Source organism: Camelus ferus, chromosome 4, assembly GCF_009834535.1.
Source record: "Camelus ferus isolate YT-003-E chromosome 4, BCGSAC_Cfer_1.0, whole genome shotgun sequence".
NCBI classification, from domain to species: domain Eukaryota; kingdom Metazoa; phylum Chordata; class Mammalia; order Artiodactyla; family Camelidae; genus Camelus; species Camelus ferus.
In genome coordinates this window covers 26,655,585-26,680,233 of record NC_045699.1, presented here as the reverse complement: position 1 = coordinate 26,680,233, position 24,649 = coordinate 26,655,585, and the positions used below count along the sequence as shown (strand labels likewise).

General features: G+C 35.3%; 1 protein-coding gene across 1 annotated transcript in view; it reads right to left on the bottom strand.

Moving 5' to 3' along the window:
- PTPRD (protein tyrosine phosphatase receptor type D) overlaps positions 1–24,649 on the bottom strand; it is a 1,875,912-nt gene that overhangs the window by 591,949 nt on the left and 1,259,314 nt on the right. Inside the window, exon 10 of the mRNA XM_032477692.1 lies at positions 10,601–10,647. The gene's annotated coding sequence lies outside the window, so the exon portion shown is untranslated. The remainder of the gene's footprint in view (positions 1–10,600; positions 10,648–24,649) is intronic.

The window sequence follows — 24,649 nt, the reverse complement described above, 5'->3', positions numbered from 1 at the left end:
ACTAGCTTCACTAAGCTGTAGTCCTTGCTGTAGAAAAATAAAGCCATACATTCAAAAATTATCTGGGAAATATAGGGCCCTGGAATTTCCTCTACCAGAGAACTTTTGGGGTTTCTCTGAATAACCTGGACTTTTTTTCCTCCTTATAAATTAAATAACTTTTAATCTCCACAGAGCGAAATGCATCAATGAACCATAAGATGTCTCTGCTGTCTGGTTTAGAATGAAGTATACTGCAATTGATTCAATGAAGACTTCCTTCACTTTCCTGTCTGAAGCACATGAATTTAGCTGTCAAAAGAAAGATTGGAGGTGTATCCAACTGGTGCTATAGAGTGATTTTTAACATTAAAGTCTGAATCTATCATTCTAGGTCCTCCTATGATAGAAAGGCTAGAGAACAAATATACTAACGTATACTTTATAAATGTGACTTCTACTTCTCTCTTCTTCTTCTTGTTCTTCCTTTCAAGAATAAACAAAACATATCATTAAAAAAAAGAACTCTCTTTTTGTTGGGGAACAAACAAAGCAAGAGTCATTCATTCCCTTAGTATTTACAAATTCAACTTTAAAAGGCTAATATTATTCTGAAGTGTCACTGATCCCCAGAGTTCTAAAAGTGATTTCTCCTTGTTAAAATGGAGATTGAACCCTAGATTTGCAGTTCCCAATGGGCTTCAACTACCATATTTAGTCACATAATCTACCTGTTACTTTTTACCCTGAAATTGGGAAAATATATTATGTAAGCACTTACCTGCTGGTCTAATCATTAATTTTAAGAAGCATTAATGATATTTTAAACTCATATTACTGATATTTTAAAATTTCACACTTTATTAAAATAAGGAATCAATGTTACAATTAATTGGAGTTTAAAGGACCCTACAGACTTTTTTTTTTCAATATGTCTTCTTTTTTATAGTGGGGGAAAAATACAGTGTAATGTGTAGAGCAAAAAAATGTAAGTTCATCTTATGTTAACCTCTTCTGATGTAAAGTTGTTTTAAAGCATAAAATTAAGAGAGCATGTGTTCCCATCTACATACATCGAGGAAGGAGAAATGGAAAGATAAATTAATTTTTATGTCAAAACATTGGTAAGGTTGTGAGTAGAGGTATACATAGACATATGTGGTCACCTGTCTTAGGAAAATATAAAAACTTAATCCCAATAGACCTTTTCAGCTCTACTCTTCCACTCTCAACTACTTGTTTTTGTTTTCCATACCATATTACTTTGTGTTCACTAGCAGTATACTTTACTAGTTTACTAACCAAAGATAGCTCAGCGTGGAAGAAGAACAGTGAGAGTGTAACCTCCATCATCCCCAAGGCCTCTGAAAATATAAAATCTAAGGGAAAATAATGTATTATACAAATGTGTATTTCTTCAGTACAAGTTCCTGACTACTTTTTTCATGAGATATAGCTGATGCACAATATTATATAACTTACAAGTATACAACATACTGATTCACAATTTTTAAAGATTGTACTCCATTTATAGTTATAAAATCTTGGCTATATTCCCTCTGTTGTACAATTTATCCTTGTAGCTTATTTATTTTATACATAATAGTTTGTACCTCTCAATCCCCTCCTCCTGACTTATCCCTCCTCTTTTCCTCTCCCCACTGGTAAACACTCATTCCTTATCTATATCTGTGAGCCTGTTTTATTTTTGTTAAATTCACAAGTATGTTTTATTTTTTAAGATTCCACATATAAGTGATATCATACAGTATTTGTCTTTATAGTATTATACAAATGTATATTCCTTCAGTAGAAGTCCCCACTACTTCAAAAAATTTACTTAGCTCTTTGATGTGCTTCACCCTACTTTTATCTTTCTAAAGTGCTTTAATAAATCCAACACAAGATTACTAATACTTCTTTCCAAATATGGAAATTTTCATTTTCAGAGATGGCCACAAACTTTCCATCAATTCCATTCCTTCCTTGGAGCCCTTCATGCCTTTTCCTTCCTACTCCCATCTCAATCTTTTGCTTTGGGGACTATTTTCTTGGGACTTCCCTTCACCTTTTTCCTGTACTTGGTTTCTTGTTTCTTGGATAACTTTGTTTTGTTTTGTTTTATGTGATTTACTCCCTAGTGGTGAGTATGTATATCCTCCAGTTGTTTCTTCTGAAGGAGTATGTGGAACATGATTCTTAAAATATTTTACTTGTCTGAAGTTGTCTTTATTACACCTTCATGCTTTACTGACAGTTTGAATGGATATAAAATTCTAAGTTGGAGATACTTTTCACCCTAGAAGTTTGAAGGTCTCCTGTCTTCTGGAGTCCAGGTATTCAATGTTGTTTTGAAAACCACAACGACAATTTTATTCTCGTTCTTGGTATGTGACCTGTGATCACCACCACCCTCTCTGCTGCCTATAGTCCATGGGGTTAGAATCTTTAACTTGGTTATTGCATGATTTCCCCATGATGTGCCATACAGTGAATCTTTTTTACCAATTCATACAGTAAGAAGTCATTGGATTTTTTTTTTTTTTCCTATCTGGAGAAACATGTTCTTCAGTTCTAGTTTTTTTGTCATCTCTTTGCTATTTTCATCCTTTAGATTTTCTATGGTCTTCCTTTCTGGAAATCATTTTAGTGAGATGTTGAATATATTGTATTAATTCCGTCCTTATAATATTTTTGACCATTACTTTTTGTTTTTGCTTATTTTCTTAGGAGATTTTATCAACTTTGTCTTTCATTTCTCCTTTTGTATTTTTGTCCACCAACTGTAATATTTTAAATATTCAGGATCTTTTAATTTTTCTCTGAGTGTTCTTTTTTATGATTTGTATCTTTATTTGTATTGTTCTATTTCATATTGAAACTGTTCCTCATATACTGGTCAACCCTGACACTCTGAGTAGTGCCTTAGGAAAATATTATGGAAAATTCTGTGTCGATGTGTGTGTGGTCAAGGGATTTATGACAAGGTGATGTGTAATGAGATAGATTCACTTTGGAATAACAACCCCTATATGTCATTATGTGTGGGTATTTTCTCAGAGACCATTATGTTTTTCCAAAGAATACCTCAGTTTTATTCCTTGTTCTTGTATCCTGAGAGTATACTGGGAGCTGGTGTCTAGGAAGGTTATCTGAGTTTCTTTCTTCATGATTTCTGACCAGTGCTTCATCCTTAGCCTTCTTTGTTTTGATACTCTTTATTTTTAATTCAATTTTTCTAAAGTTTTATATCTCTGGGAAAGGGGGAGAGATGTTCTCCTACATGAACATGGAAAGGGATTTGGTGATCTAAGCAAATCCCAGAGACTTTGAAATAGTTCTCTTGTTTCCAATGTCAAGTACTTTACTCCAATATACTCAGTAAGTCCAAAATGTAATACTTTACTCCAGTATACTCAGTTAAGTCCACAAAGGGTGTCCCAGTGTCCCTGAGAAGAATCAATATGGATAACACAATTATTTTTAAATTTCAATAGTTTATGCTGATTATTATGGCATGGAAAAATTCTCCTTTGTGTTAGGGTTCATAGGTAGTTATGTTTATAATTTAGATTGCCTGAGATATAAATTGCTATGGAATGTGTCTCCTGGTTACCTTAGAGATTGCTTTTCTTAAGTAGAAAGTGGCAATTATGGTCTGAAGGGGCCGTCAAAAATAGTATCTGTTTTTGAACTCCAGGAAGATAAAAAGGTGGAGAGCTTTTCAGGGATCACCAGATGTGGCTGTGCCGATGTTACATGGTCCCATATGACTCAATACACTGTTTCTTGGGGGAATAACTTATAATTCCACTATTATTATCATATCCTGGAACACTAGTAAACCTGGAGTTTTTGATTTAAATATTATATAATTAAGTGCTATGTAAGAAAACAGACCTACAGGTAAATAGACGGTAAAATGCTTAGTAACTGCAGTCTTTAATTGCATAGTATATAATCACCTCTGTGGTTGTTATAGGCCAAACAATACTAGACGGTGAGGTGTACGTTAAGAACAAACTGTGTTATTTTAAGTCCTGAAGCTCAGAATGCACTCAGCAAGGAAAGAGGTTCATACGCTATTCATTGTCAGAGTAAGCAAAGAATATATTCCTGTTCCCTGAAGATTCAGCCTTTTACAATGGGAAATGCTGTAAATATGGTGCTTTTGTAAATCTAGTGTAGTAACAATTCTACAGCTATTTTAACAGCTATTTTACATTTTCTTTAGTAAGATCAAACTAACATGTTTTTCTTTCTCTAATGTAATTTAAATTATGGTTCCAAGTTGGGATTTCAGGGCTGTTCCCGATACTAGTTTTTATGATGATACCTCCTTGGCAGACAAACTTTAAGGTGGTCCCCAGGGTCCCTTCCTCCTGGTCTGTGCTCTTGTATAATCCTGTCCTCCTGAGGGTGGACAGGACCTGTAACCAACAGAATTTGGCAAAGGTGATAGATAGGATTTCACGCCCCTGATTATGCTATATTATATAAAACTCCATCCTGTTATCAGTCAGGTGCTAGAGGCTCTCCTTCTCCCTTCCTGGCTTTAAAGAAGCAAGGTGTCATGTTGTGAGAGGGTTTCTGGAGAAACCCAGACGCAGTGAACTTCAGGCAGCCACTAGGAGCAGAGAGAAGCCTCCAGTCAACAAGTAACAAGAAGCTAGAGCCCTCATTTTTAACATTCACAAGGAAATAAATTCTGCCAACAATCTGAGTGAACTTGGAAGTAAACCCATTGCCAGTTGAGCCTCCAAATGAGAACTATGCCCTGGATGACATATTGACTGCATCCTTGCAGAGAAGCCTGCTAAGTCATGTCTGTATCTACCCATAGAGACTGTGAGATAATAAATTGTGTTGTTTTAAGCCACTGAGTGTGTGGTAATTTGTTACACAGCATAGAAAACTGATATACTTGTTCCATACACACTGGGTGAGTACCATGAGCCAAGTGTTATTTACAGTATTTGAGAAGACTACAAAAGAGATAAATTCATACACTCAAGGGAAGTTATGGCAGGTGATTTCTAATATGTGTGGCTAAAAAAAATCAAACAGGTTAAGATGGTTTCCTTTCACACACAGACATAGGGAAACTATATACAAATGAATGTTCTACTTTAAGTGGAAATGAGAACAAAGAAGACTTATATAATAGTATTGAAATTTTTTATCAAGCTGTCAATTAAAGTTTGATGCCACTTGTACGTATTTTGCCTTTATACAATCCAGGATAAGGAATCACCATTATCTGTGAGGGTATATATCCTTGCCATTGTATCTTATATGACCAGGTAGAAGAGAAAAACTTCACAAAATTTCATAAAACTCAGCAATTCTAAAAGAAAATCTGCGACTTGTCTTTGCTCTAACTTTCTTTGAATGATTGAAATTTTAGTATGTATGCTGCTGAATGGAGCACTATGACTTGCCTTTGCATTCACAATTCACTAGGCCACTTTGCAAACATCTATATCAAATCTATATCATAGAGTTGGTCACTGTCTCAGATTAAGTTTCCAGTAAAGTTTCTTGAGTATCTGAATGTCTTGGATGAAACAGATAAACACAACTAATCACACCAACAGGGAAAGAAATAAAGAAAGTTAAAGAGAGGGAACCAGATAGTACAAATGTTAATTTCTAAAAAAAAAAAAAAACTTTACACAATGATATTTGAAAACTCTTGCCAGTTCTTTCTTTGTTTTCAATTCCTGAGAGTATAGAGACTTCACATCAAAGTAACAAAAGAGTGACTAAACTCTTTGACATCTTATGAAGACGTTCTGCAACAACAATTTATATATGGGGCCACTGACACTAGAATTAATCTTGAAAACCACTTTCAAGGTGATGGAGGAAATAAATGCACCATGGGAATACCCTGTGGTACTGCACCATCATTGCTGTGTTCTACCAAAGATCACTGATGATAGAAAGAAGCAATCACTCACAAGACAGAATTAATAACAGTCTTCAAAAACTGAAGATTCCTTACTCACTTCTATGGTAAAAGTCCATGAGTAATGAATGATGGAAGGTTTTTTCCTGCCCTAAAACACATAAGCTACATGCCTCCATCTCTTCCTTTCCCTGTTGCATTTTAGGCAGCATTGGAGGCCAGTTAATTCACTCTCCTGAAATAGCCCTTTTGGATGTTGATTTTTTCCCCCCAGATATAAGCATGTGACTCTAAAAGAATATAAAAAATCCAAGTATTGCTTGGTTACAAATGTATGGGCATTGCAGACAAGACCATCTCTGCCCTAAGCCAGACAGCCAAAGTAGCATCAAAATTCAGGGAATATCCAGGTGTAACAGGCCCTGGGAGGTGTCGACTCTGCTTTTCATAGTGGTGGTGAAGGTGTCATTGTCAGCATTACTTCCATTACTCTGGTCCCATCAATTCAACTCTTCCTTCCTTTCACAAAAGGGCACTGTAGGCAGTCTAGTGGTCTCAAAGTATCAAGGTGCAAGCCAGGGTTCCCGGGTAACATAATCCCTGTTAGGTGCATCTTGCAATTTAACCAGACTCACTATGATACTGCACTCTTGAACTCCTCTTGGCTGCTACATTTTTGCCCTCTTGATGCCTTCTGATCCTCATCATCAGTAGTTGTTGCAGACAATGAACATTATTCTGTATCAAGTAAATTGTAAGCTCTGTGTAAGTCTCACAGGGGTACAATAACGCTCCTTGGCAATAAAGAGGTAGTCACATAAAATAAACAACTGTTCTGTCCATTGTTATTACCTTATTTCATCCTGGAAGCATTTACTTGAGTTTTGTGAATGAAGTTGATATTGTAAATAAAACTCCCCCATGATCCCAAGATTATACTTAGTTCTCACAGTCTAGAAGAAAACATGTTTCTGTTGTACATGACTCCAAATGCTTCTTAATAATAACATCCCTGTTTCCAAACCTGCTCTGAAAAAATACCATCTAATAGCTCTCCTTCTCCCTCTGAACTTTTCTATGCATTAAATCCAGTCTTACAAAAGAATAAAGGATATCTATGCAACTACTCAGAATGAGTAAGATCACAATCAATCCAAAAGAAAGCATTGTACTAGTCCAGAAATCCCTTAGCAGGAAAACACCAAAGAGGAAATAAGTGTGTTTATCTATGGGAATAACAATACAGTTGCCTAGCAATCAAATTAACTTCACTGTCATCTTTATCAAGCAGCATGTTTACACTGGGGACAATTCAAGGAAAGAGAAATCTGTATTATGATATCAGCACAATGAAACTGTATTTCTAAACACAGTCAGATTCTCATTTAGAAAACAAGACGGTGACTACTTAAAACACAGTGATTAGATCAGTGTAGATGATTTAAAGTTTAAAAATGTCGTAACACATTTAAGGCTCAATCATTTCAAATTTTTTCCAAAATTACTTTCTCAACATTATGTATTCTAAAAATTGTATAATATAGACTATTTCATCAAAAAAGGAGAGCATATTACAGTGTGTGTACACGTGTGTAAGTGTGTATGTGAAGGAGTAACAAGAATTATTTGTTGATTTTGTTTAACAGGTTAGGATAATTTGTTTAACAAAATAATAAAACAAGTTTATTTTAATAAAGTTATTTAGAAATATAACTATTTTCAAAATTAATTAACTAATCATACAGGAGCCTCATTTTAATTTTTTCTAACAGTTCTTTTTTCCTTCAAATTCAAGAGGCTGGTGTCTCAAAGTATTCAATGTGCATTTGGTTATAATAATGATCCTCTTCCCCGACTTCAGCAAGTATATTTAGACCAACTCAGATGAACCATACACTTGACACCATCAGCAGAAAACCAGGGGAAGAAAAGAGAATCCTTGGGGTTTTATTAAAAAGAGGAACACCAATAAGAGGAAAGACATATAGGACCTGGACTTCTTTCTGCTAAATTATCAGAGGAATGCAGATAAATTGGATCTTAATGGTATAACCATGAGGACTTGAGGTTGACTCTGATGTCTACTGGCCAAGTAGAAAGTGTCTTTTTTAATGCTTATTAATGTCTTCTCAGAAAGTTTGTCCAAGGCACAACACCCAGTTAGTGAGCAGTCCTCATCCTTTTTGGGAGCTAGTCATCATTTTGCCTCCCTTCTTCTTTTCTAAATATTAAATATTCTCTCTATACCAATGTGGACAAAATCATTGTGATAACACTTATACAAATATGAGTATTGAAAATATTATATTTCACTAAGGAAGGTAGGAGGGTGTTTTGCAATGTACATGAGCAAAATGTGGGAAGAGTTCTGGGTCCCAATTCCAGTTCCTTCCCTTTTCTAGCTAGGTGACCTCAGTCATGTTATTTGGCTTTTCTGAGAATCATCAGAAGGGGACAATCACATTTTCTTCACATGAAAGATCTTAAGATCATATGAGGGCATGTTTGTAAAACCACCTATCCTAGCACTACTAAAATAGGGGAGAGATTCCTAGTTTTCTTCCTTTGAGGAATGTAAAGCACCAGAAAACAGGTAGAGAATTTGATGAGGCTGAAGGACTTTCCCAGCACTCCAGATATAGAACCATGAAGATGATAACTAAAGCTTATGATAGACTGATAGATTGATGTACCCCCAAAATAACTTTAAAGTTGAATCACAAGTACAAACACCGGCAACAATCCTTGCAAAATCATTTGTGTGACTCGTGGGATTTTGGATGGGAACCTCTAGGGAGCTAGAACCCAAGTGTCACCAGTTATGTCATCTACTAATGTTGGCCAAGTTCCAAATACTTTCAGATTGGTCAGCTGTTTAAATGTCATAGGAATCTTGTGAGTAGACAGTATTATCTTCATTTTGAACATTAAGACTTTGAGGCCTAGGTGACTAAGTGGATCTTAATGATGGTGCTGAGATTTTACCCAGTATTTTGGAGTCCGAATCAACAGGCACTTTCTACTTTATCACCATCAAACTCTGCTCTATGGTTAGGAGAAATAATGGATGGCAGACTGTTAGTAATAGCTTTATACACAACAGACCACAAATAACCACAATATTTTCCCCAAGATACTTTAACTGTTAGGAAGAAAGGTACCTTTTATTGTGATGATAAGTAATTAACACATAAGAGCTACCCAAAAACCAATGGACAACAAAAACAATCATAAACTTAAAGTCACACTTCCCTATTAAAATGTTGTAGAAATGCTGCTAAAAATGAATTTTTACTTATTTGTACCTTTATGTCAGTAAAAGCAAGATTACCTTTCTGAATCTTTATGATTTATGCTTGGGATAGAAAAATTTTCAATTCTACAAGTTTCCTTAGTAAATCAGTACATTAAAATAGAGATCAGCACCAGTTTTAACTTTCCCTTTGCCTGCAAATAGCAATTACAGGGTAACCATAGGGTAAATCTATGGCTTTATGTTCCTGAATGCAGAAGTAATTTGAACTGTTCTGACTGTAAATTTGAATTGTTTAACATATGCTTTCTGTAGATTAGAAATACATTTTAATAACTTATTTCACCTCTTTAAATGCATGATTTTCCCTTCTTTAGAAGTCAAATGATTTCAAGAGTAGAGCAGGCTTAGAACACTTATGAGAAAACTTGAAACAAATCAAGAAACATTTTCCTCATTTAAACATGGCTTAAATTGAGCACAAGCAAGATTCTCAGAAACATCAAATAATTATACAATGACTAGATTTTGTTCATCTTCAATGAAATAGATAAAAATATTCAGTGTTTCTATTTTTTAAACCACTCAAGTTATACTTTCAACCAACTAAACTGTCAAGCAAGCTAAGCAACAAAAATTAAAAAACGGAACTTTTCCCATCTTTTATCACTTACTCTTTTCTTCCTTTTTCTCAAATACAAGCTATTACATACCGTCTCTACCTCACTTTAGTTTCCAGTCTCCACTCTATTCTTAATTCATTCTGCCTCTATTTCCTTTCTTCCAAATGTTGACAATGAGGCATATGTAATCTATTTGTTTACTCTTTATTCTTATGGTGATCTGCTTCCTTCTTTGCTATTATTTTCAATTCTTCCAGTATTCATTTTCTTTCCTTGTGACCATTATTCCAACTGTGTGCCTTTCTACTGCATTACCCTCCAACCCATCATCCTAACACATTTCATTCCAATTCAGGGGTTGGGGGTTTTATTTCATATTACCCAAACTCTCTGGTACTGAGTCATGGTTCTACACGAGGTAGGTCAAGCGAATAAACTCAACCACTCACTCAGCTATTCTACTGATAGGCAAGAAGTAAGAACAAGACAACTACAGCAATATATATTTTGTGAGGAAAAGAACCTTATAAAAATTCACTCTAAGGATTCATACTCATTCTTGAACATAAAAACATGCCCATTACTTTGGGCTTGGAATTCATTCCATCTGTAGTGGCTTTATGTCTGCTTACCATGTACAGAAAATTCACCTAGGTTTTTAAAGCCTCCAAATAATCTGTAAGTGTGGAAGTTCACTTTTATTCCTCAGCTCCATAATAAAATTGCTAACACTCTTCTAGGTAGCTACAACTTACAGCAGTAAAGAAATACTATTAAGTAATAAAACAGGAAGTTTGAGAAACAGACCAAAAACTAGAATGCTTTAAATCTTACTTGTTCTTTAGATCCCACGGGTGTTCGGGTGTTCACCAGACGTCTCCCTAAACAAAAACAAAATGTGACAACAATTAAAATGTTGTGAAAACGATGCTATTAAAACACTGCTCATTTAGTGATGCATTTTTATATTACTTAGCTAGTGGAAAATGTCAAATTCCAAAAAGAAATGAAATTAGTTGTATTTTGGCATTTTCCTTCAACTCAGTGTTGTAAAGAGCAATTTAAAATGAACCTTTTTAAGTAACAAGAGGCAAAACATGCTATCATTATTCTAGGAAGAGAAATTATAGTTTTCAAATATTAATTATACAATATAATCAAACTTGTATATAATCTGAAATAAATAACACATATAATCATCAAATATTAAATTAAAAATAATCTATTAGCAAGGTCTATGAAAAATTCTTACAAAATGGAATATTCTTTGCATTGTAAGGATTCCTTGCATTATTAAGACTTAGATCTTCAGTAAACACACAAAGCACACTCAGTTGCTTTAACTAACATCACAGGGTCCCTAGAAAGACAGGATCTCCCAAACCATAATGTTAATGTTAATGTCAAAAAAAGAAAAACAAATCTAGATTTTAAAATTGGGCCCAAAAAAGGCTTATTATTATTTTAACTGAAAAAGAAGTTTACTATTAATATAATTTATTAGGGTTGAAAAAGATACAAGTCCATGAAAGAGTTACAGTATTTCAGAAGTTTCATAAGCCCTTCTAAAAACTGGACAACTATGATGGCATTTTCCCAATAATTTTCATTAAACCTGCTCATCCTGTATTTTGTTTGTTAGTTTGCTTTTTGTCTTTTTGTAAGAGTGGAACCAGAGAAATCACTTTGGACTCTGTGAGTAGCTTAGGCAAGTAGATGTATTACTCCATTTCTGTAAATTTCTGGAAAATGCCAGCTGATCTTGAATGGCATAAAGCAGATTAGCGGTAACCTGTGGACACAGGTGGGAAAAAGAGGAGGGAAGCATTAAAAAGGCCATAAATAAGCTTTTGAAGTTGATGGGTATGTTTGTTATCTTGATTGTGGTGATGGCTTTACAGATGTATACCTATGTCAAAATTCATCAAATTGCATGGTTTAACATGTACAGTATTTCATACATCAGCTATTGCTTAATAAATCTCTGAAAAAACAAGTGGAAGCATGTGAAACATACATATTTAATCTAGGACATGACCTGAATGGTTAGCCTACTGAAAAATTAATAGAGGTTGTTATTGTTGCAATGTTTGTTTTAAAAGATTATTTGGCTGCTGTGTAATGACACCAGGTTGGGGAAATGGTGGTTGGAAGAGCAGATAAAGCTCTGTAAGGAGGTTTGGATTTCCACATTGTTAGTGGAGGTAAAAGGTAGGAACTGATTCATGATAGTTAGCAGTTACAAAGAAAGAGCTTCCTGAGGCACTGGATGTGAAGGTAGGGCAAGGTAAGGAACAAAGGATGATGGTAAGGTTTCTGGCTCAAGCAACTGGATGTATGGTGCTGCCATTTCCTGAGATAGTGAAGATTGAAAACATATTAATATTTGAGGAGAAGAGAAGAGTTCCATCTTGGATAAATTATTTCTGAAGTGCCCATGGAGATGACCAAATGGAAATACTACATTGAGCAAAAGTTTCCAGAACTCAGAGGAAAGTCTGATCTACATAAGAAATTTTGAGAATTTCCAGCATATAGATGAGAGAGGATGGATGCCATGAAATGGAGGCAGTGTCACTGAACAGAAATAGAGAAAGACACTGAGAGTCAGGGTGCTAGATGGCTTACCTACTTGGATGTTTACATCTCTCCTCCCAGCTCCAAATAACACCAACAAGGGTGAAAAGGAATCCTATGAACTAGAAGCTAATTTTAATTATTTCTTAAGTTCCTTAGAGGCTACTTTCTAATTTTTATGTTCAAAATTCCGTAATATAGATAGGAAATAAAAATATAATATTTTAGTAAAATAACCAAATCTGCCTCCAGTTCCATCTTTAAATTATCTTTAAAGGCTCTTGGATGTTTAATTGTTAATTTAATACATATTTATAATTTCCTCAGCAGAAGTCCATCTCTTAAATAATCATGATGTATCTTTTATTATATACACATTTTAAAAAATCAGATTAGAAGTCAAGAATAGAGCTTTGCTAAAATTCTCAAAAAGAAGTCTAAATAATTTGCAGAACATTCTTTTTGCAACATGTGCATGGAATGTTGAAAAAGCTGTGGTAAGATTTGTTGTGATATGAAAGCTGTGATGAAGGGCGCTGGAAACTCCATACTGTGATGCTCTGTGGTCAGGAGCTCTTACATATTCATGGAGACCACTCATTGAAATAGAGGAAACAATTTTGGAATTATGTTTATTATTACAGAAGGTAAAAAGGTAACAAGAATTTCATGTCTGGTATAAATGGTGTTCTTCAAAGTATTGCTCAGTTTGAGAATCACGATCTACAGTATGTTTCGTTTTGTTAGTTTCTATTTGCTTTGAGCACTGCTGGGATGCTGAGGAGTCTTGTAACCTTGAGAGATTTTTTTTTTTCATCTGTAAAATGGAAATAATACAAACACTTTCCAAGGGTTTTAGTGAGAATAAATGGGATAAAGTACACAAAAATTCTTTGAATAGTGCAATGTATCATGGGCTGCAACTACAACAATAATAATGAGACATCATAGATAATAGGATATTCAGGGAATTTATTATTCAGGGAATATTTAGGGAATTCAATTTGTGTACCGTATTTAATTTCATTTATAATTTTCCAAGCCATTAATAAGGCCTAGAAGGAAATAACATCAACTCTTCAGTTATTGATGAAAGAGAATAAATGAAAGAAACACACATTTTTAAAAATACTTTGTACACTCTGCTGACTGGTAATTTTTGGCATACACATTAAAAACAAAAGGTCTAATACCTACTCATTGTGCATTGCTTGGGTTGAAATCCAATTCTGAAATATGGTTCTTCCATCTCTCCCATTCCCCTACTTATACTTAATTGCTTTTATAATTTTATGGTTTATTTTTCTTCTTTTCTCTACTCCTTGTGATATTGCTCATTTTTCATTATCTCATTTTTGATTGAGATTATATCATCAATTGTAATTTTACAATCATTTAGTTTTTATTTTACTTTTTATAAAAATCATATTTCCTTTTTATAGAAATATATAATATTCATTGTTGAAATTTATTAAAATATATTGAAGAAAAAATAAAATAAAAATAATTCATAATCCTATCACCACAGATAAATGCTATGGACTTTTTGATATATAGCCAAATGGTTTCTTTTCTATGCACTGATATATGTTTTAGAAGTTCAGTAATGGCATCATGTTACTCCTATTTTTTACTTACTATTCTATGAATATTTTTAAATGAGATGAATTATTTTCCTATAACATTTTAAGGTATTGCATAAAGAGTTATTTAAAATTTTAATTTTATGTATGAAACATAATTTGTTAAACCCATTGAAAGGCTATTGTCAGTTCTTTTTTTCTTTATAAGCAGTTTTGTGAAAAACATCCTTAAGGCTACATATTTGCATAAATTATGATTATTTCCTGAGGACAAATTGCTGGACTCAGTCAAGCCTGCACACCAAATTATAAAAATTATACTACCTATTGCCAAATTGCACTCCAAAAAGATTACAACATTCAACACTCCTACAAGCAAGATATGAAAGTGACTCCTTTCTCACACTGCAGCTAATAATAGATAATGACATTTTAAATTTTTACATTTTTGCCAATTTGATAAACAAAATTGAATCTTTCATTGTTTTAATATATTTTTTTGGTTACCACTTGGGTTGAAAATTTTTGTTTTTTATTTACATTTTTTAGTTTCTGAAATGCTCAAGTATTTTGCAGAGCTATCTATGTCTTTGGTATAGTCACTTGCAATAACTTCTTATATATTAAGGCTATTCACTATAAACATAAAAATTTTGATTAAGAACACTAATGATAACTTTAACATTTCCAGAATTAACATATGTAAAGATTCATCTTAAGACCCCCCAAAAATTAAACAACTTTTTAGTTAACTGAGATGCAAAAGTGATCACAGGAAGATAAATGAATTTGTCAGTTCCCCTTACAAAATTTTTGGATTATTTACATCAACAGATTTTTATTCACTATTATGTCTATATTTTACTTTCTCTTAAAACTTTGTGAACACCATGTTTTTTTTCTTTATTACCCCCAAAGAGTAAGCTGGTTGAACTAAATTTTTCTTGATATATTACCCTAAGAGGGAGGATTTACCGGTGTAGCTAAGGTTAAGACAGGAACCAACTTGAACTACCATCTTTTTGTAAGGTTTTTCTGTGCTCAGCCATGGCTTTAATATTTATCCTGGTGTTGACATCATTACATAGGTGAGCAGCTAATCACAAATGTAATCTTAAGAGGATTCATGAGCAGATGTGTACTCCTATGCCTACTGCTCTAGACTCTGACTTAGGAATAGTTATTCCATGGTAAAAATTAGAATAGGAACTCATATAGCTTCAAAGAGTGAAACTAGTTTATGGTCACTAGTAGTTAGCAAATAAGTGTGCTGTACCAATAACAAGAACTAAAATATCTTACATAACTGTTGTGCATTATAATTTGTTCACTATCTCACATGACTCTCGAAATAACTTGGCATCCTGGCAAAATCTCTCAAAAGTCGGTCTCATTTTTAATAAAACAGACACAAAAAGAAAATAATACTTATCTTTCTGAGCTGTTTTCAGTTTTGATAATACAATGGATTTTAGCACTTAATACTCAACTCATTCATTTGTTTATTCAACACGTATTTTTTAGCATCTACCATGAGTTCTAGACAGTAGGAATCACAGTTTGAAGGAAAGTAGTGGAGATTTCTGCTCTGATAGAGATCATATGCTAACGGGTAACACAGGTAATAAACAACAAAGGTAGATAGACGGACAGGCAGACCAATAGCGGAATGCATAATTTCAAGTAGCACTGTATGGGCAGTGCTGAGTAATGCTGAATAGTGTAGGCAAGAAAATCTTGTAGAAGGGTAATAATTTGAGCTGAGGCCTGAGTAACAGGACAGCCATGCTAAGAAGAAGGGTGAAGACCTCTAGAAAAGCCATAAATGTGCAAAGATTCTGACACAGAAACAAACATTAGTGTTTGAAGAACACAAATGTGCCCAGTGTGGCTGGAGCATAGTGAGCCAGGAAGAGACTGACATGGGAGGGGTGGGATAGGAGGTGTATACTGGGTCAGAGATCATGAAAGGCTTTTTGGTCAAGGTAAGACATTGACCATGGTAAGCTACCAGGGTTAGCAACAGGGAGCTACCATGATTAACGATGACAGTGATGATGATAAAGACAGTTAAGATCAAGGTACCAAGTCAACTGTTTAGGAAACATTTTTTGCCTCAGTGTAATCCAGCAAGTCAGTCATTGAGCCTGGTTTCCTGTTCACATTGTGTTCAGTTTTATTTTCTCTCTTTTTGTTACTTTTTGTTACTTCCCACTTATTTTAAGCCAGGCTTTCAGGCTTTCTTACTCACATATTTTAGCCCTACCAGCCAAAAAATTAATAACAATTTTAAAATGCAAGCTTCAACTGACAATCTAGGAAGGTATCTCCCCTTCCAGAGCACTGTGTCCTGAACTACTTTTCCCTGTTGAGGTCTCATCTGTTTGAATGGCTATGCTTTTTTCCCCAATACAGCTTTTCTCTTTAACTGTGTTGTACTTGGCTTTGGCCCCTGCTATGTTTGGTGTACTTTCCATCACTATTTCAGGTTGTAGCCATATTCAGCTTCTTTATACTCTACACCAGGACTCTAATTGGCAATTCTTTGTGTGAAATCTCATCAAGCGCTCCTTGCGTATGAAAAAATATAACCCATCATCACATCTACCACTCCCTGATAAAGCATTTGTCATAGACGCCCAGGGAGCAATTGTACACAACCTTCCTATCACAAACTGATGTTGGAGATCCCTTACCAAATCACTTTTTTTCAACACATTCTTTTATTAAATCTTCTGAATTTGTTTCCAAGAATTCCTCCACACTGATAAGATAATCAGACAATACTTGTTGGAGCTCACTAAATTATGTCTTCCATAATACTATTAAGCTCATATATCAATATTCTTATCACTCTATATACACAATAAATCATAGAACTAAAATCATACTAGTTTCACTTGACTACTTAGTACATGTTACTCTTCGCTTTCTGGTATTTATCCTTCCGAAACAAGAATAAGAGTTACGTTTTGGAAAAATCTTTACTAAAACCTATAAAGTTAACCTTACCATAAAATTGGTGAGAGTATGATGTGTTATCACAGCAAATTGGTCAGTAATATAAGCCTGCTGACTAATAAAGTCTATTTATATACTTATAATAATCCATACTATCATCACTCCATTGACAAATATTTACTGTGTCTCTTCTGTGAAAGGCAGTCTGCTAAGTGATAACAAGGTGACAAAGAAGCCCTCAAGATACTGACAATGTAGTTCTCGTGCATTAATTACAATAAGTAGCACACAGAACATGCCAGCTACATGGTATAGCTGGTGCCTCCCATGAGATGAGGTCATATTTCTTATGGTGGTTAGGGAAATCTACACAGGAGAGTTAGAACTTAAGCTAGGAGAGCCTTGAGATATTATCAGGATCTAATCATGTTGGGAAAAGGAGGGATACAAGGCCAGGAGCCTGAGCACAGAACAGAGATGGGAGACACAAGGAATACTGTAAAGCTGCATTACTCAGTATGGTAGCCACTAGCCACATGTGGCTCATGAGTACTATAGCTGTGGCTAGTCTGAATTGAGATACATGATTTCAAAGACTCGGTATGAAAAACAAGGGAAATATCTCATTAGTAATATTAATTATTACATATTAATAATATTGGGGATATATGGGGTCAAACATAATAACACTATTATTAAAATTAATTTCACTTGTTCCTTTTTCATATGTGTAATGTGGCTGCTAGAAAACTTAAATTACATTACATTTGTGACTGGCATAATATTTCCACTGGACAACAAGCATCAAGTCACAGAGTAAGTGTAAAGTGTAAAAAGGCTGGGTTTATTAAATGTGCATTTTAACGAAGAGCAATCAGACTACAAAGTGCTGACTGGTTAGGAGAGGCTAGAGACTAGAAATACAAAAAAATGACCTATTCAAAGGTCTACATGTGAGGAGATAAGGGCTGAATGAAGCAGGTGGCAATTGGGGAGAGACAGTATGGCACTAAATACCATTTTGTACTGATTTTGTGTGGTAAAACATTTTCTTATTTTTTATTTTTAATTGAAATACAGTTGATTTACAATGTTGTGTCATTTTCTGGTGTACAGAATAGTGAATCAGATTGAGCAATCGATTGATCGATCGATCTCCCTATCTATCTATCTATCTATTCCTTTTCATATTCTTTTTTTTTTTTAATGGGAGTAATAGGGATTGAACCCAGGACCTTGTACATGCTAAGCAAGCATTTTACCACTGAGCTATACCCTCCCCCTTCTTATTATTTTCCATTAGAGGTTATTACAAGATATTGAATACAGTCCTCTCTGACATACAGTAGAACTCTGTTGTATATCAAAATATTTTTTAGATTGTTCCTAGTACCATAGATATTATACAAAGGGACTTTTGGCATAATCAACCACAGTGACTAGACATGGAGATAGAAAGAGAGAGGAATCCAATATGCCTGTGACTGCAAACTGAGGAGACAGAGAGAATGACGCCACCATTGGTGGAAGTGAGGGATTTGATGGAGGACCTGCTTTGTAGGGAGAGGTTTTAAGCCCTGGAATGTATTGTAGTGGTGGAGTTCTCATGATGGTTAACCTCTCAGTGAAATGAAGAATATAAGAAACATATAGATGGCTAAGTCTGATACAATGATGAATATTGATGAGTAAAGGTATTTAAGACATCCGTAAAGTGAAGGTGAAATTCTAGGAGGAAATGATCAAATGAATTAAAGAAATTAGATAATCATCTCGATAGAATTTTATGTTGAATTAAGAGTAACAGTATGATTTCAGGTGGTGATTCTTTTGACAGTTAAAACACAGAACCAAGAAGTGAAGCAGAGAATGCTGATATTTGGAAGTTGGAGGAGAATGATCTAGAACGATAAATTGACCAGTTATGGATAGGAAGAGGGGAAAAAAAACCAACGTGGGATCATGGAGCCTAAGGAACTAAAACAACATCAAGGAGGAGAAACCAGCCAACAGGAGAAAATATTTTAAGATATGTATAAAATAATGCAGATAGCATTTTACTATTTAACATCAAACATTACATTACATTACATACAATCTTTACCCATGAAATCTAAGAAACACTAGATGTTCCATGGTCTTTCTGCCTTTTGATCATATGGCCCATGCTTGGACTTTTCTCCAGGTGTGTTTGCCCTCTTCTCATTCTCCAGCAAGCACCTGTCCCATAAAGTTTCCCCTGAATAGTGTCAGATTTATTGTTTTCTATAGCATTTAATATCTGCATCCTCAATCAGCACTTATCACTAGTTGTGTATTTTATCTTTTTGTACATAGCATTTCTTCTGACTCCAAAGTTATGTTTTTTTGTACTCCACCTGGCTACCTCACTAGGATTGCCCTTAATGCTTAAAATATGCCATGCATAGAGGAAAGGGAGCTGATAAAGAAAGATTCAGGTCTAAGGCTAATAGGAATACTTGGTCTGGACTGCTGAGAGTCACAGAGCTCCCAAGGATTCATCTGTCATCATTGCTTTTTCATTTCTCCACCAGTGTTTATTCTTTGTTTCTCTTTAGAGCCATTACTATTGTTTACAAGTGGAACCCACATATATTCATTAATTCATCCAGCAAGGTGCTCAAATATTCAGAAGGTTATAAAATGAATTCAAACAAATTCATACTCTGAGGCAAAATGTATATACATGTTTACACGACTCTCTTCCATACTTGAATGTAAGGTCCTTGAAGAAAGGAACTGGTTATTACATACCTTATCAATGTTTGTATTCTAAATGCTTAGATAGTTCTCGGAACCTAGTAGACCGTCAACTCACGTTTGTTTAATTAATATATAAATCAATGAAAGTACGCACTTCTTCCCGAAAGAGCTTACAAACTGAGAAAAGAAGATAAAATATGTGTACAAATAGCCAGGGTACCAATACGGAAGAAATGCCTGATAAAGGATGTACTCAGATTAAAACACATTAGGAGTTAAGTGAAAAATAAAAAAAAGTCTCACAGAAGGGATGGGAGAAGGATTCCTGGCAAAGTTGGCATTTGAGCAACGCCAGAGGGAGGGATAAATGGAACATTTTATTCAAAGGAACAGTGATTATTGGTTCTATCCAAAGATTTTTAGCCCCTTACATTTATTAAAAAAACAAACAAACAAACAAAAAACAGCTATTTTCCATGTCTGGTTAATTTTTACTTGAACTCATGTGATCATTTTTTCCTTACAAGAATTTTTTTTTTCCCCGTAAAAAATTCCTTACAATATGTAGCCACACAGCCGAAGTTTATTTTAAGGACAATGGCATTTTTAACTCCTGTTTTGTGTGCGGGTCTGTGGGTTGTAGGAGATGAGAAAAGAGAGTTCCCAGCTGCCACAGCCCAACAAAACCCCTGAAAATGATGACTGCATCCATTTTCACCCAATGCCACATTCCGAAAGTGATCTTTTTGAAAAAAGGATTGCAAATAGTTGCTGCTTCTCAAAACTGCAATTGCTTTTTAGGATGCAGCCTTTGTGATCTTCATGCTGACGCAGCTCCCAGCATCAGCACCAGGCTGCCTTTTAACTGTGAAAGATATTTCGTTCCCCACAATAAAAAAGGAGTATACCACAAAACAGAGAGGCTGTGTTTTTAATAAGCTGAAGTGGATGAAATGAGCAGCACTGAAGTAAAAATGATCATAAGGGCGGAAAACAAAGACCTAGTGAGTGCCTCCCCTGCCCCCCAAGATGTGGAAATGTTCTTTACCTCTGTGTGATGCTCTGAAAAGTTATGCATAAGTAGGGGTGGGGAATGAGTACAAGGGAAACACAATGTAAAGGATGCGGTATTTTCTGCACATACAAGGTACTATGCTGGAAAGAGCTTGGGTGTGAGGACAAGGTTTGTATCCCAGCTCTGCCCCTTAAGATTAATTTTTTTTTAAACTTGCTAAGTTGCTTAACATTACTGAGTTCAGGTTCCTGCAAATGGAACTTATATTAATTACTTCTCAGTGCTGCTGTAAGAATACTGATACTGTTGGAAACCTAGCTAATTCATAAATGTTGGTGTCCTCTCCTCCAGCCTGCCTTCTTTTCCCTTCTCCATCACGTGAACGAGGGAAACCTCTCTGTCAGGGACTTAGAGCAGAAGATTCACTTCACATCATTGGAATGAGGGCTGCATTAGCCTTTGCTGCAGTGGTGCTAATCGCCCACCATCTGTGGTATTTGTGCATGTATTTCTCCACTGCTGATGGAGACACTTTCATATGCTAGGCTAGGCAGCTGTCCTCTTTCCCTCTGTTCTTTCTTGATCTTCATTTCTCACTGGGAATACTTCATAGAAAGGACACAAAATTTGGCAGTAATTAAGTCAGTGTTTTCAGATAAAGGTTTTCCTTTTCCAAGTATGTGACAGGGTTAGAAACTCCAAATGCTATTGCTGGAAAAGGCCTTGGAAAACATCTGACCTAAATTCTTCATACAGATGAGGAAACAAGGGCCCAAGAACTTACTTGCCCAAGACATACAGAAAACTAATGGCCAGGTTCAAATTAGAACTCAGATTTCTGCTGGTCAGCTCAGGGAGCTTTCCAATCATTCCAATGCCTCTCAGAGAGAGGCAGTCTTCCAATTTTTGCAGAAGAACATACAACTACAGTAAATACAAATGTTACATTCAAGGTCAGTCACATGAGAATCTGTAAAGGGATGGCTCTGATTTAGCTATCTTTTGGAAAATACTAGAGATAACCCCTTGGAAGATTATTTTTTCCTTCTTTGATTGGCAACAATTCTGAATGCATCCTTGTTTAGAAACACGTAGGCACGCGTGCACACACACAGACACAGACACAGACACAGACAGACCTCCGTTCTCTCTCAGGATTACTTAGTTGCCCAGGTGGTCTCATTAATGGCTGTACCCTCTCAGGCATGGAACACCATGACTTTTTACTGTTGGTACTGTGGTATGCAAATTGACTGGAGTCAATCCTACCTGATTTTCTAAATTGCCTCTGCTCTAACAATTCTCCCACCTGGTAATGAGCCATTGAAATCAAACAATGGGATTGATTACACATTCCTCACTCTGGGGAAATTCCATTAGTTTTACCTGAATAAAAACTGCAGAACAGGGCCCAATTTCAGGTTAGTATACAAAATTCTTCAGAAGCACAGCAAAAATAATTTTGAAAAAGCTTAAACATTACTCTTCAGCCACAGGTAATATCAAGCAAATGGAATTTTATTTACAAATCACATAAAGGCATGGTTAAGTGAATACTGCTTGATGCAGGCCAGAATTGATAGAGCTGATACTTATTCAACCTCAGCTCTTGGGATAGACAGTAAGCTTCAGGTGAATCGTGGAACCTCTGTGGCTCTTTAGAAATCCATAGAGAATGTAATTCTCCAGCTTGAGACTTTCCAGTTTCAAGCCACAGATAACAGTAATTGGGAGACTTGGAGAGGAGTCCCACATCTTAACTCACTTGCTGTTTGATGTTGGGCAACTATTTAACCTTTCTGAATCTTGGGTTTCCATTACCTAATATAGGTTCTAAACACATGCCTTACTAATTTCCCAAGTCTGCTTTGATAATCAAATAGTAGCATGTGCAAAATGTGACTTGAAAACTGGTCAATGCATTGCAAAAGTGTAGGATTTATCTCATTCAAGACAGTCGTTTCTACTGAGCTTGTACATAATTCTGCAAGATACAGACTTCAGCCAGTGGTGAGGATGGCTTTCTCCTCCTGATTTAAACCTATGTCACAAGAGTCTTCCATTTACTGGCTCTGTGTCCAGGGGCAAATTATTCAACTGGCAAGACTCACCTGAAAATAGGCCCCAAAATAGTACTACCTCGAGGGCTATTGTGAGAATCAATGGTGCAGTATATAGAACATGAACACCATGCAATTAATGTCACTTATTGTTATTAGCAGAGAATAACTGCAACATGCAGGGATATTCACCTCATGCTGTTTTCTGAACTAAGCAAGAGCCTGGGTCAACCTGAAGTGCTGGCCAAAGTTATTCAGATTTCTCTCTCAGAAAAAGGGACTTCTGAGGATCTGTAAGAGGACTGATGAAACACTGCAGCCCATGGGATCTCATTCCCTAGATAGCAAGCTTCTGGAGTGGGGGATTAGATTTTTTGCATCTCACCCATATTAGCAGTCATAGCACCTAGCACAGAGTCTGGCACAGGGTCAGATGCATAGTGAACATTTTGCATGAATGAGAAAATAAATCTTTGGCTGAGGAAGGACAAAAAGGAATGAAAAATATGAAGCTTAATTCCTCCTGCTGAAAATAAAGGAAGAGTTTACCTCTCTTCCCTTTTTGTCAGAATCCATTTTCTTATTGATTAAAAACTTAAAAATACAAGTCATTTTCGCTGTCTTTTTGAATGTATCTTTGCAGAAACTACATAAGCCTTTTGTTAACATTATGACCTAGGAATGTCTTTCTTAAGGACCTGGCAGCCATCTCCTGGAAATGTCATCGAGAGAGATAGTGTCCCTATTTCCCAGTTTCTATGGAAAGGTAGGAGCCTAATTTTGGGGAGTTAGGGGGGCTTTATCCACATTGTACACTTCCTTCCTGTTAAAAGAATTTTGTTTCCTCCCCACATACCTTTTGGATAAACTCAAGCTAACCTATCACCCAGTAACTCTACCCAGTAAAGTTAGAGTGAATGATGTGTGAACAACAATGCTGCCAAGTCCTCTTACTTGAGGACTAGTTATCACTCATCTTGAAAATGTATATGTAACACAATGCATCTGCTTACCTATATCAAAGGGTGAGATTTCTTTCTGTCTTTGCAGTCCCTGTGAATTTGCTGTGATACATGCCACACTCTGCTTTAATGCTTATTCAGTAATATAAGGGTATTTTCTTTTTCTACCTATTATCTTTGTGAAGAGGAATTCTGGGTCAAGAAAAAGTTTTTTTTTTTTTTTAATTATATTTCCCCAATACTAGCTAAGCAGAGCATCACATTTTCCAGACTAAATGGTATATGATAACTATGGATATAAAGAATGGCCTACAGGATTTCATATCAACCTCATTCTGCTGTGTTTTGTATTAGACAGTAAACGGCATTTCTCTAGGATCTTTCATTCAGAAGCTGCCAGTGGTTTTATTATTGAATTGGGAATAGACAGCACTGAAGTTCCCAGCCCTTCCATTTGAAATAGATACAAACCCAGCTTTATACCTAGTTTAATAAATCTGTTGAACAGATTGATCAGGAAACACTGAGAAGTGTGAACCATGCTTACTCTTCCTAAGGAGGTGAGATTTCTCAAGACTAATGATGGCAGTTTCAATGTTAACTTGCTTAACTATTTTTTGTTTAGCTATAAACAATCAACAAATATGTCTATCTCTCTTGAAACTTAACTAGGTTATTCTGTAACTGAGGAAGATTTAAGAGTTTTAACTGATTGACTCACTAATAAAGATTAGTCTCCTTCTGCCATCCAAAGAAAATCCTGACTCACTAATCATAAATTCTCACTGGCCTCTGGTGGGGGTTGCCCTCACTACTTGCATGTTTTCTACAAATTAAAAAACTGCTTGGGAGTTTGTAGGGAAACTGGGGATTCCCAGAGCATTTTCTAAACAGTGGGGTGAATAAATAATGCTCTGCTAAACAGAGGAAGATTTAAGACAGCTTACTCAAATAAATTAAACAAAGATATTGAAATGAAAGGACAATGCATAGTTATTAAA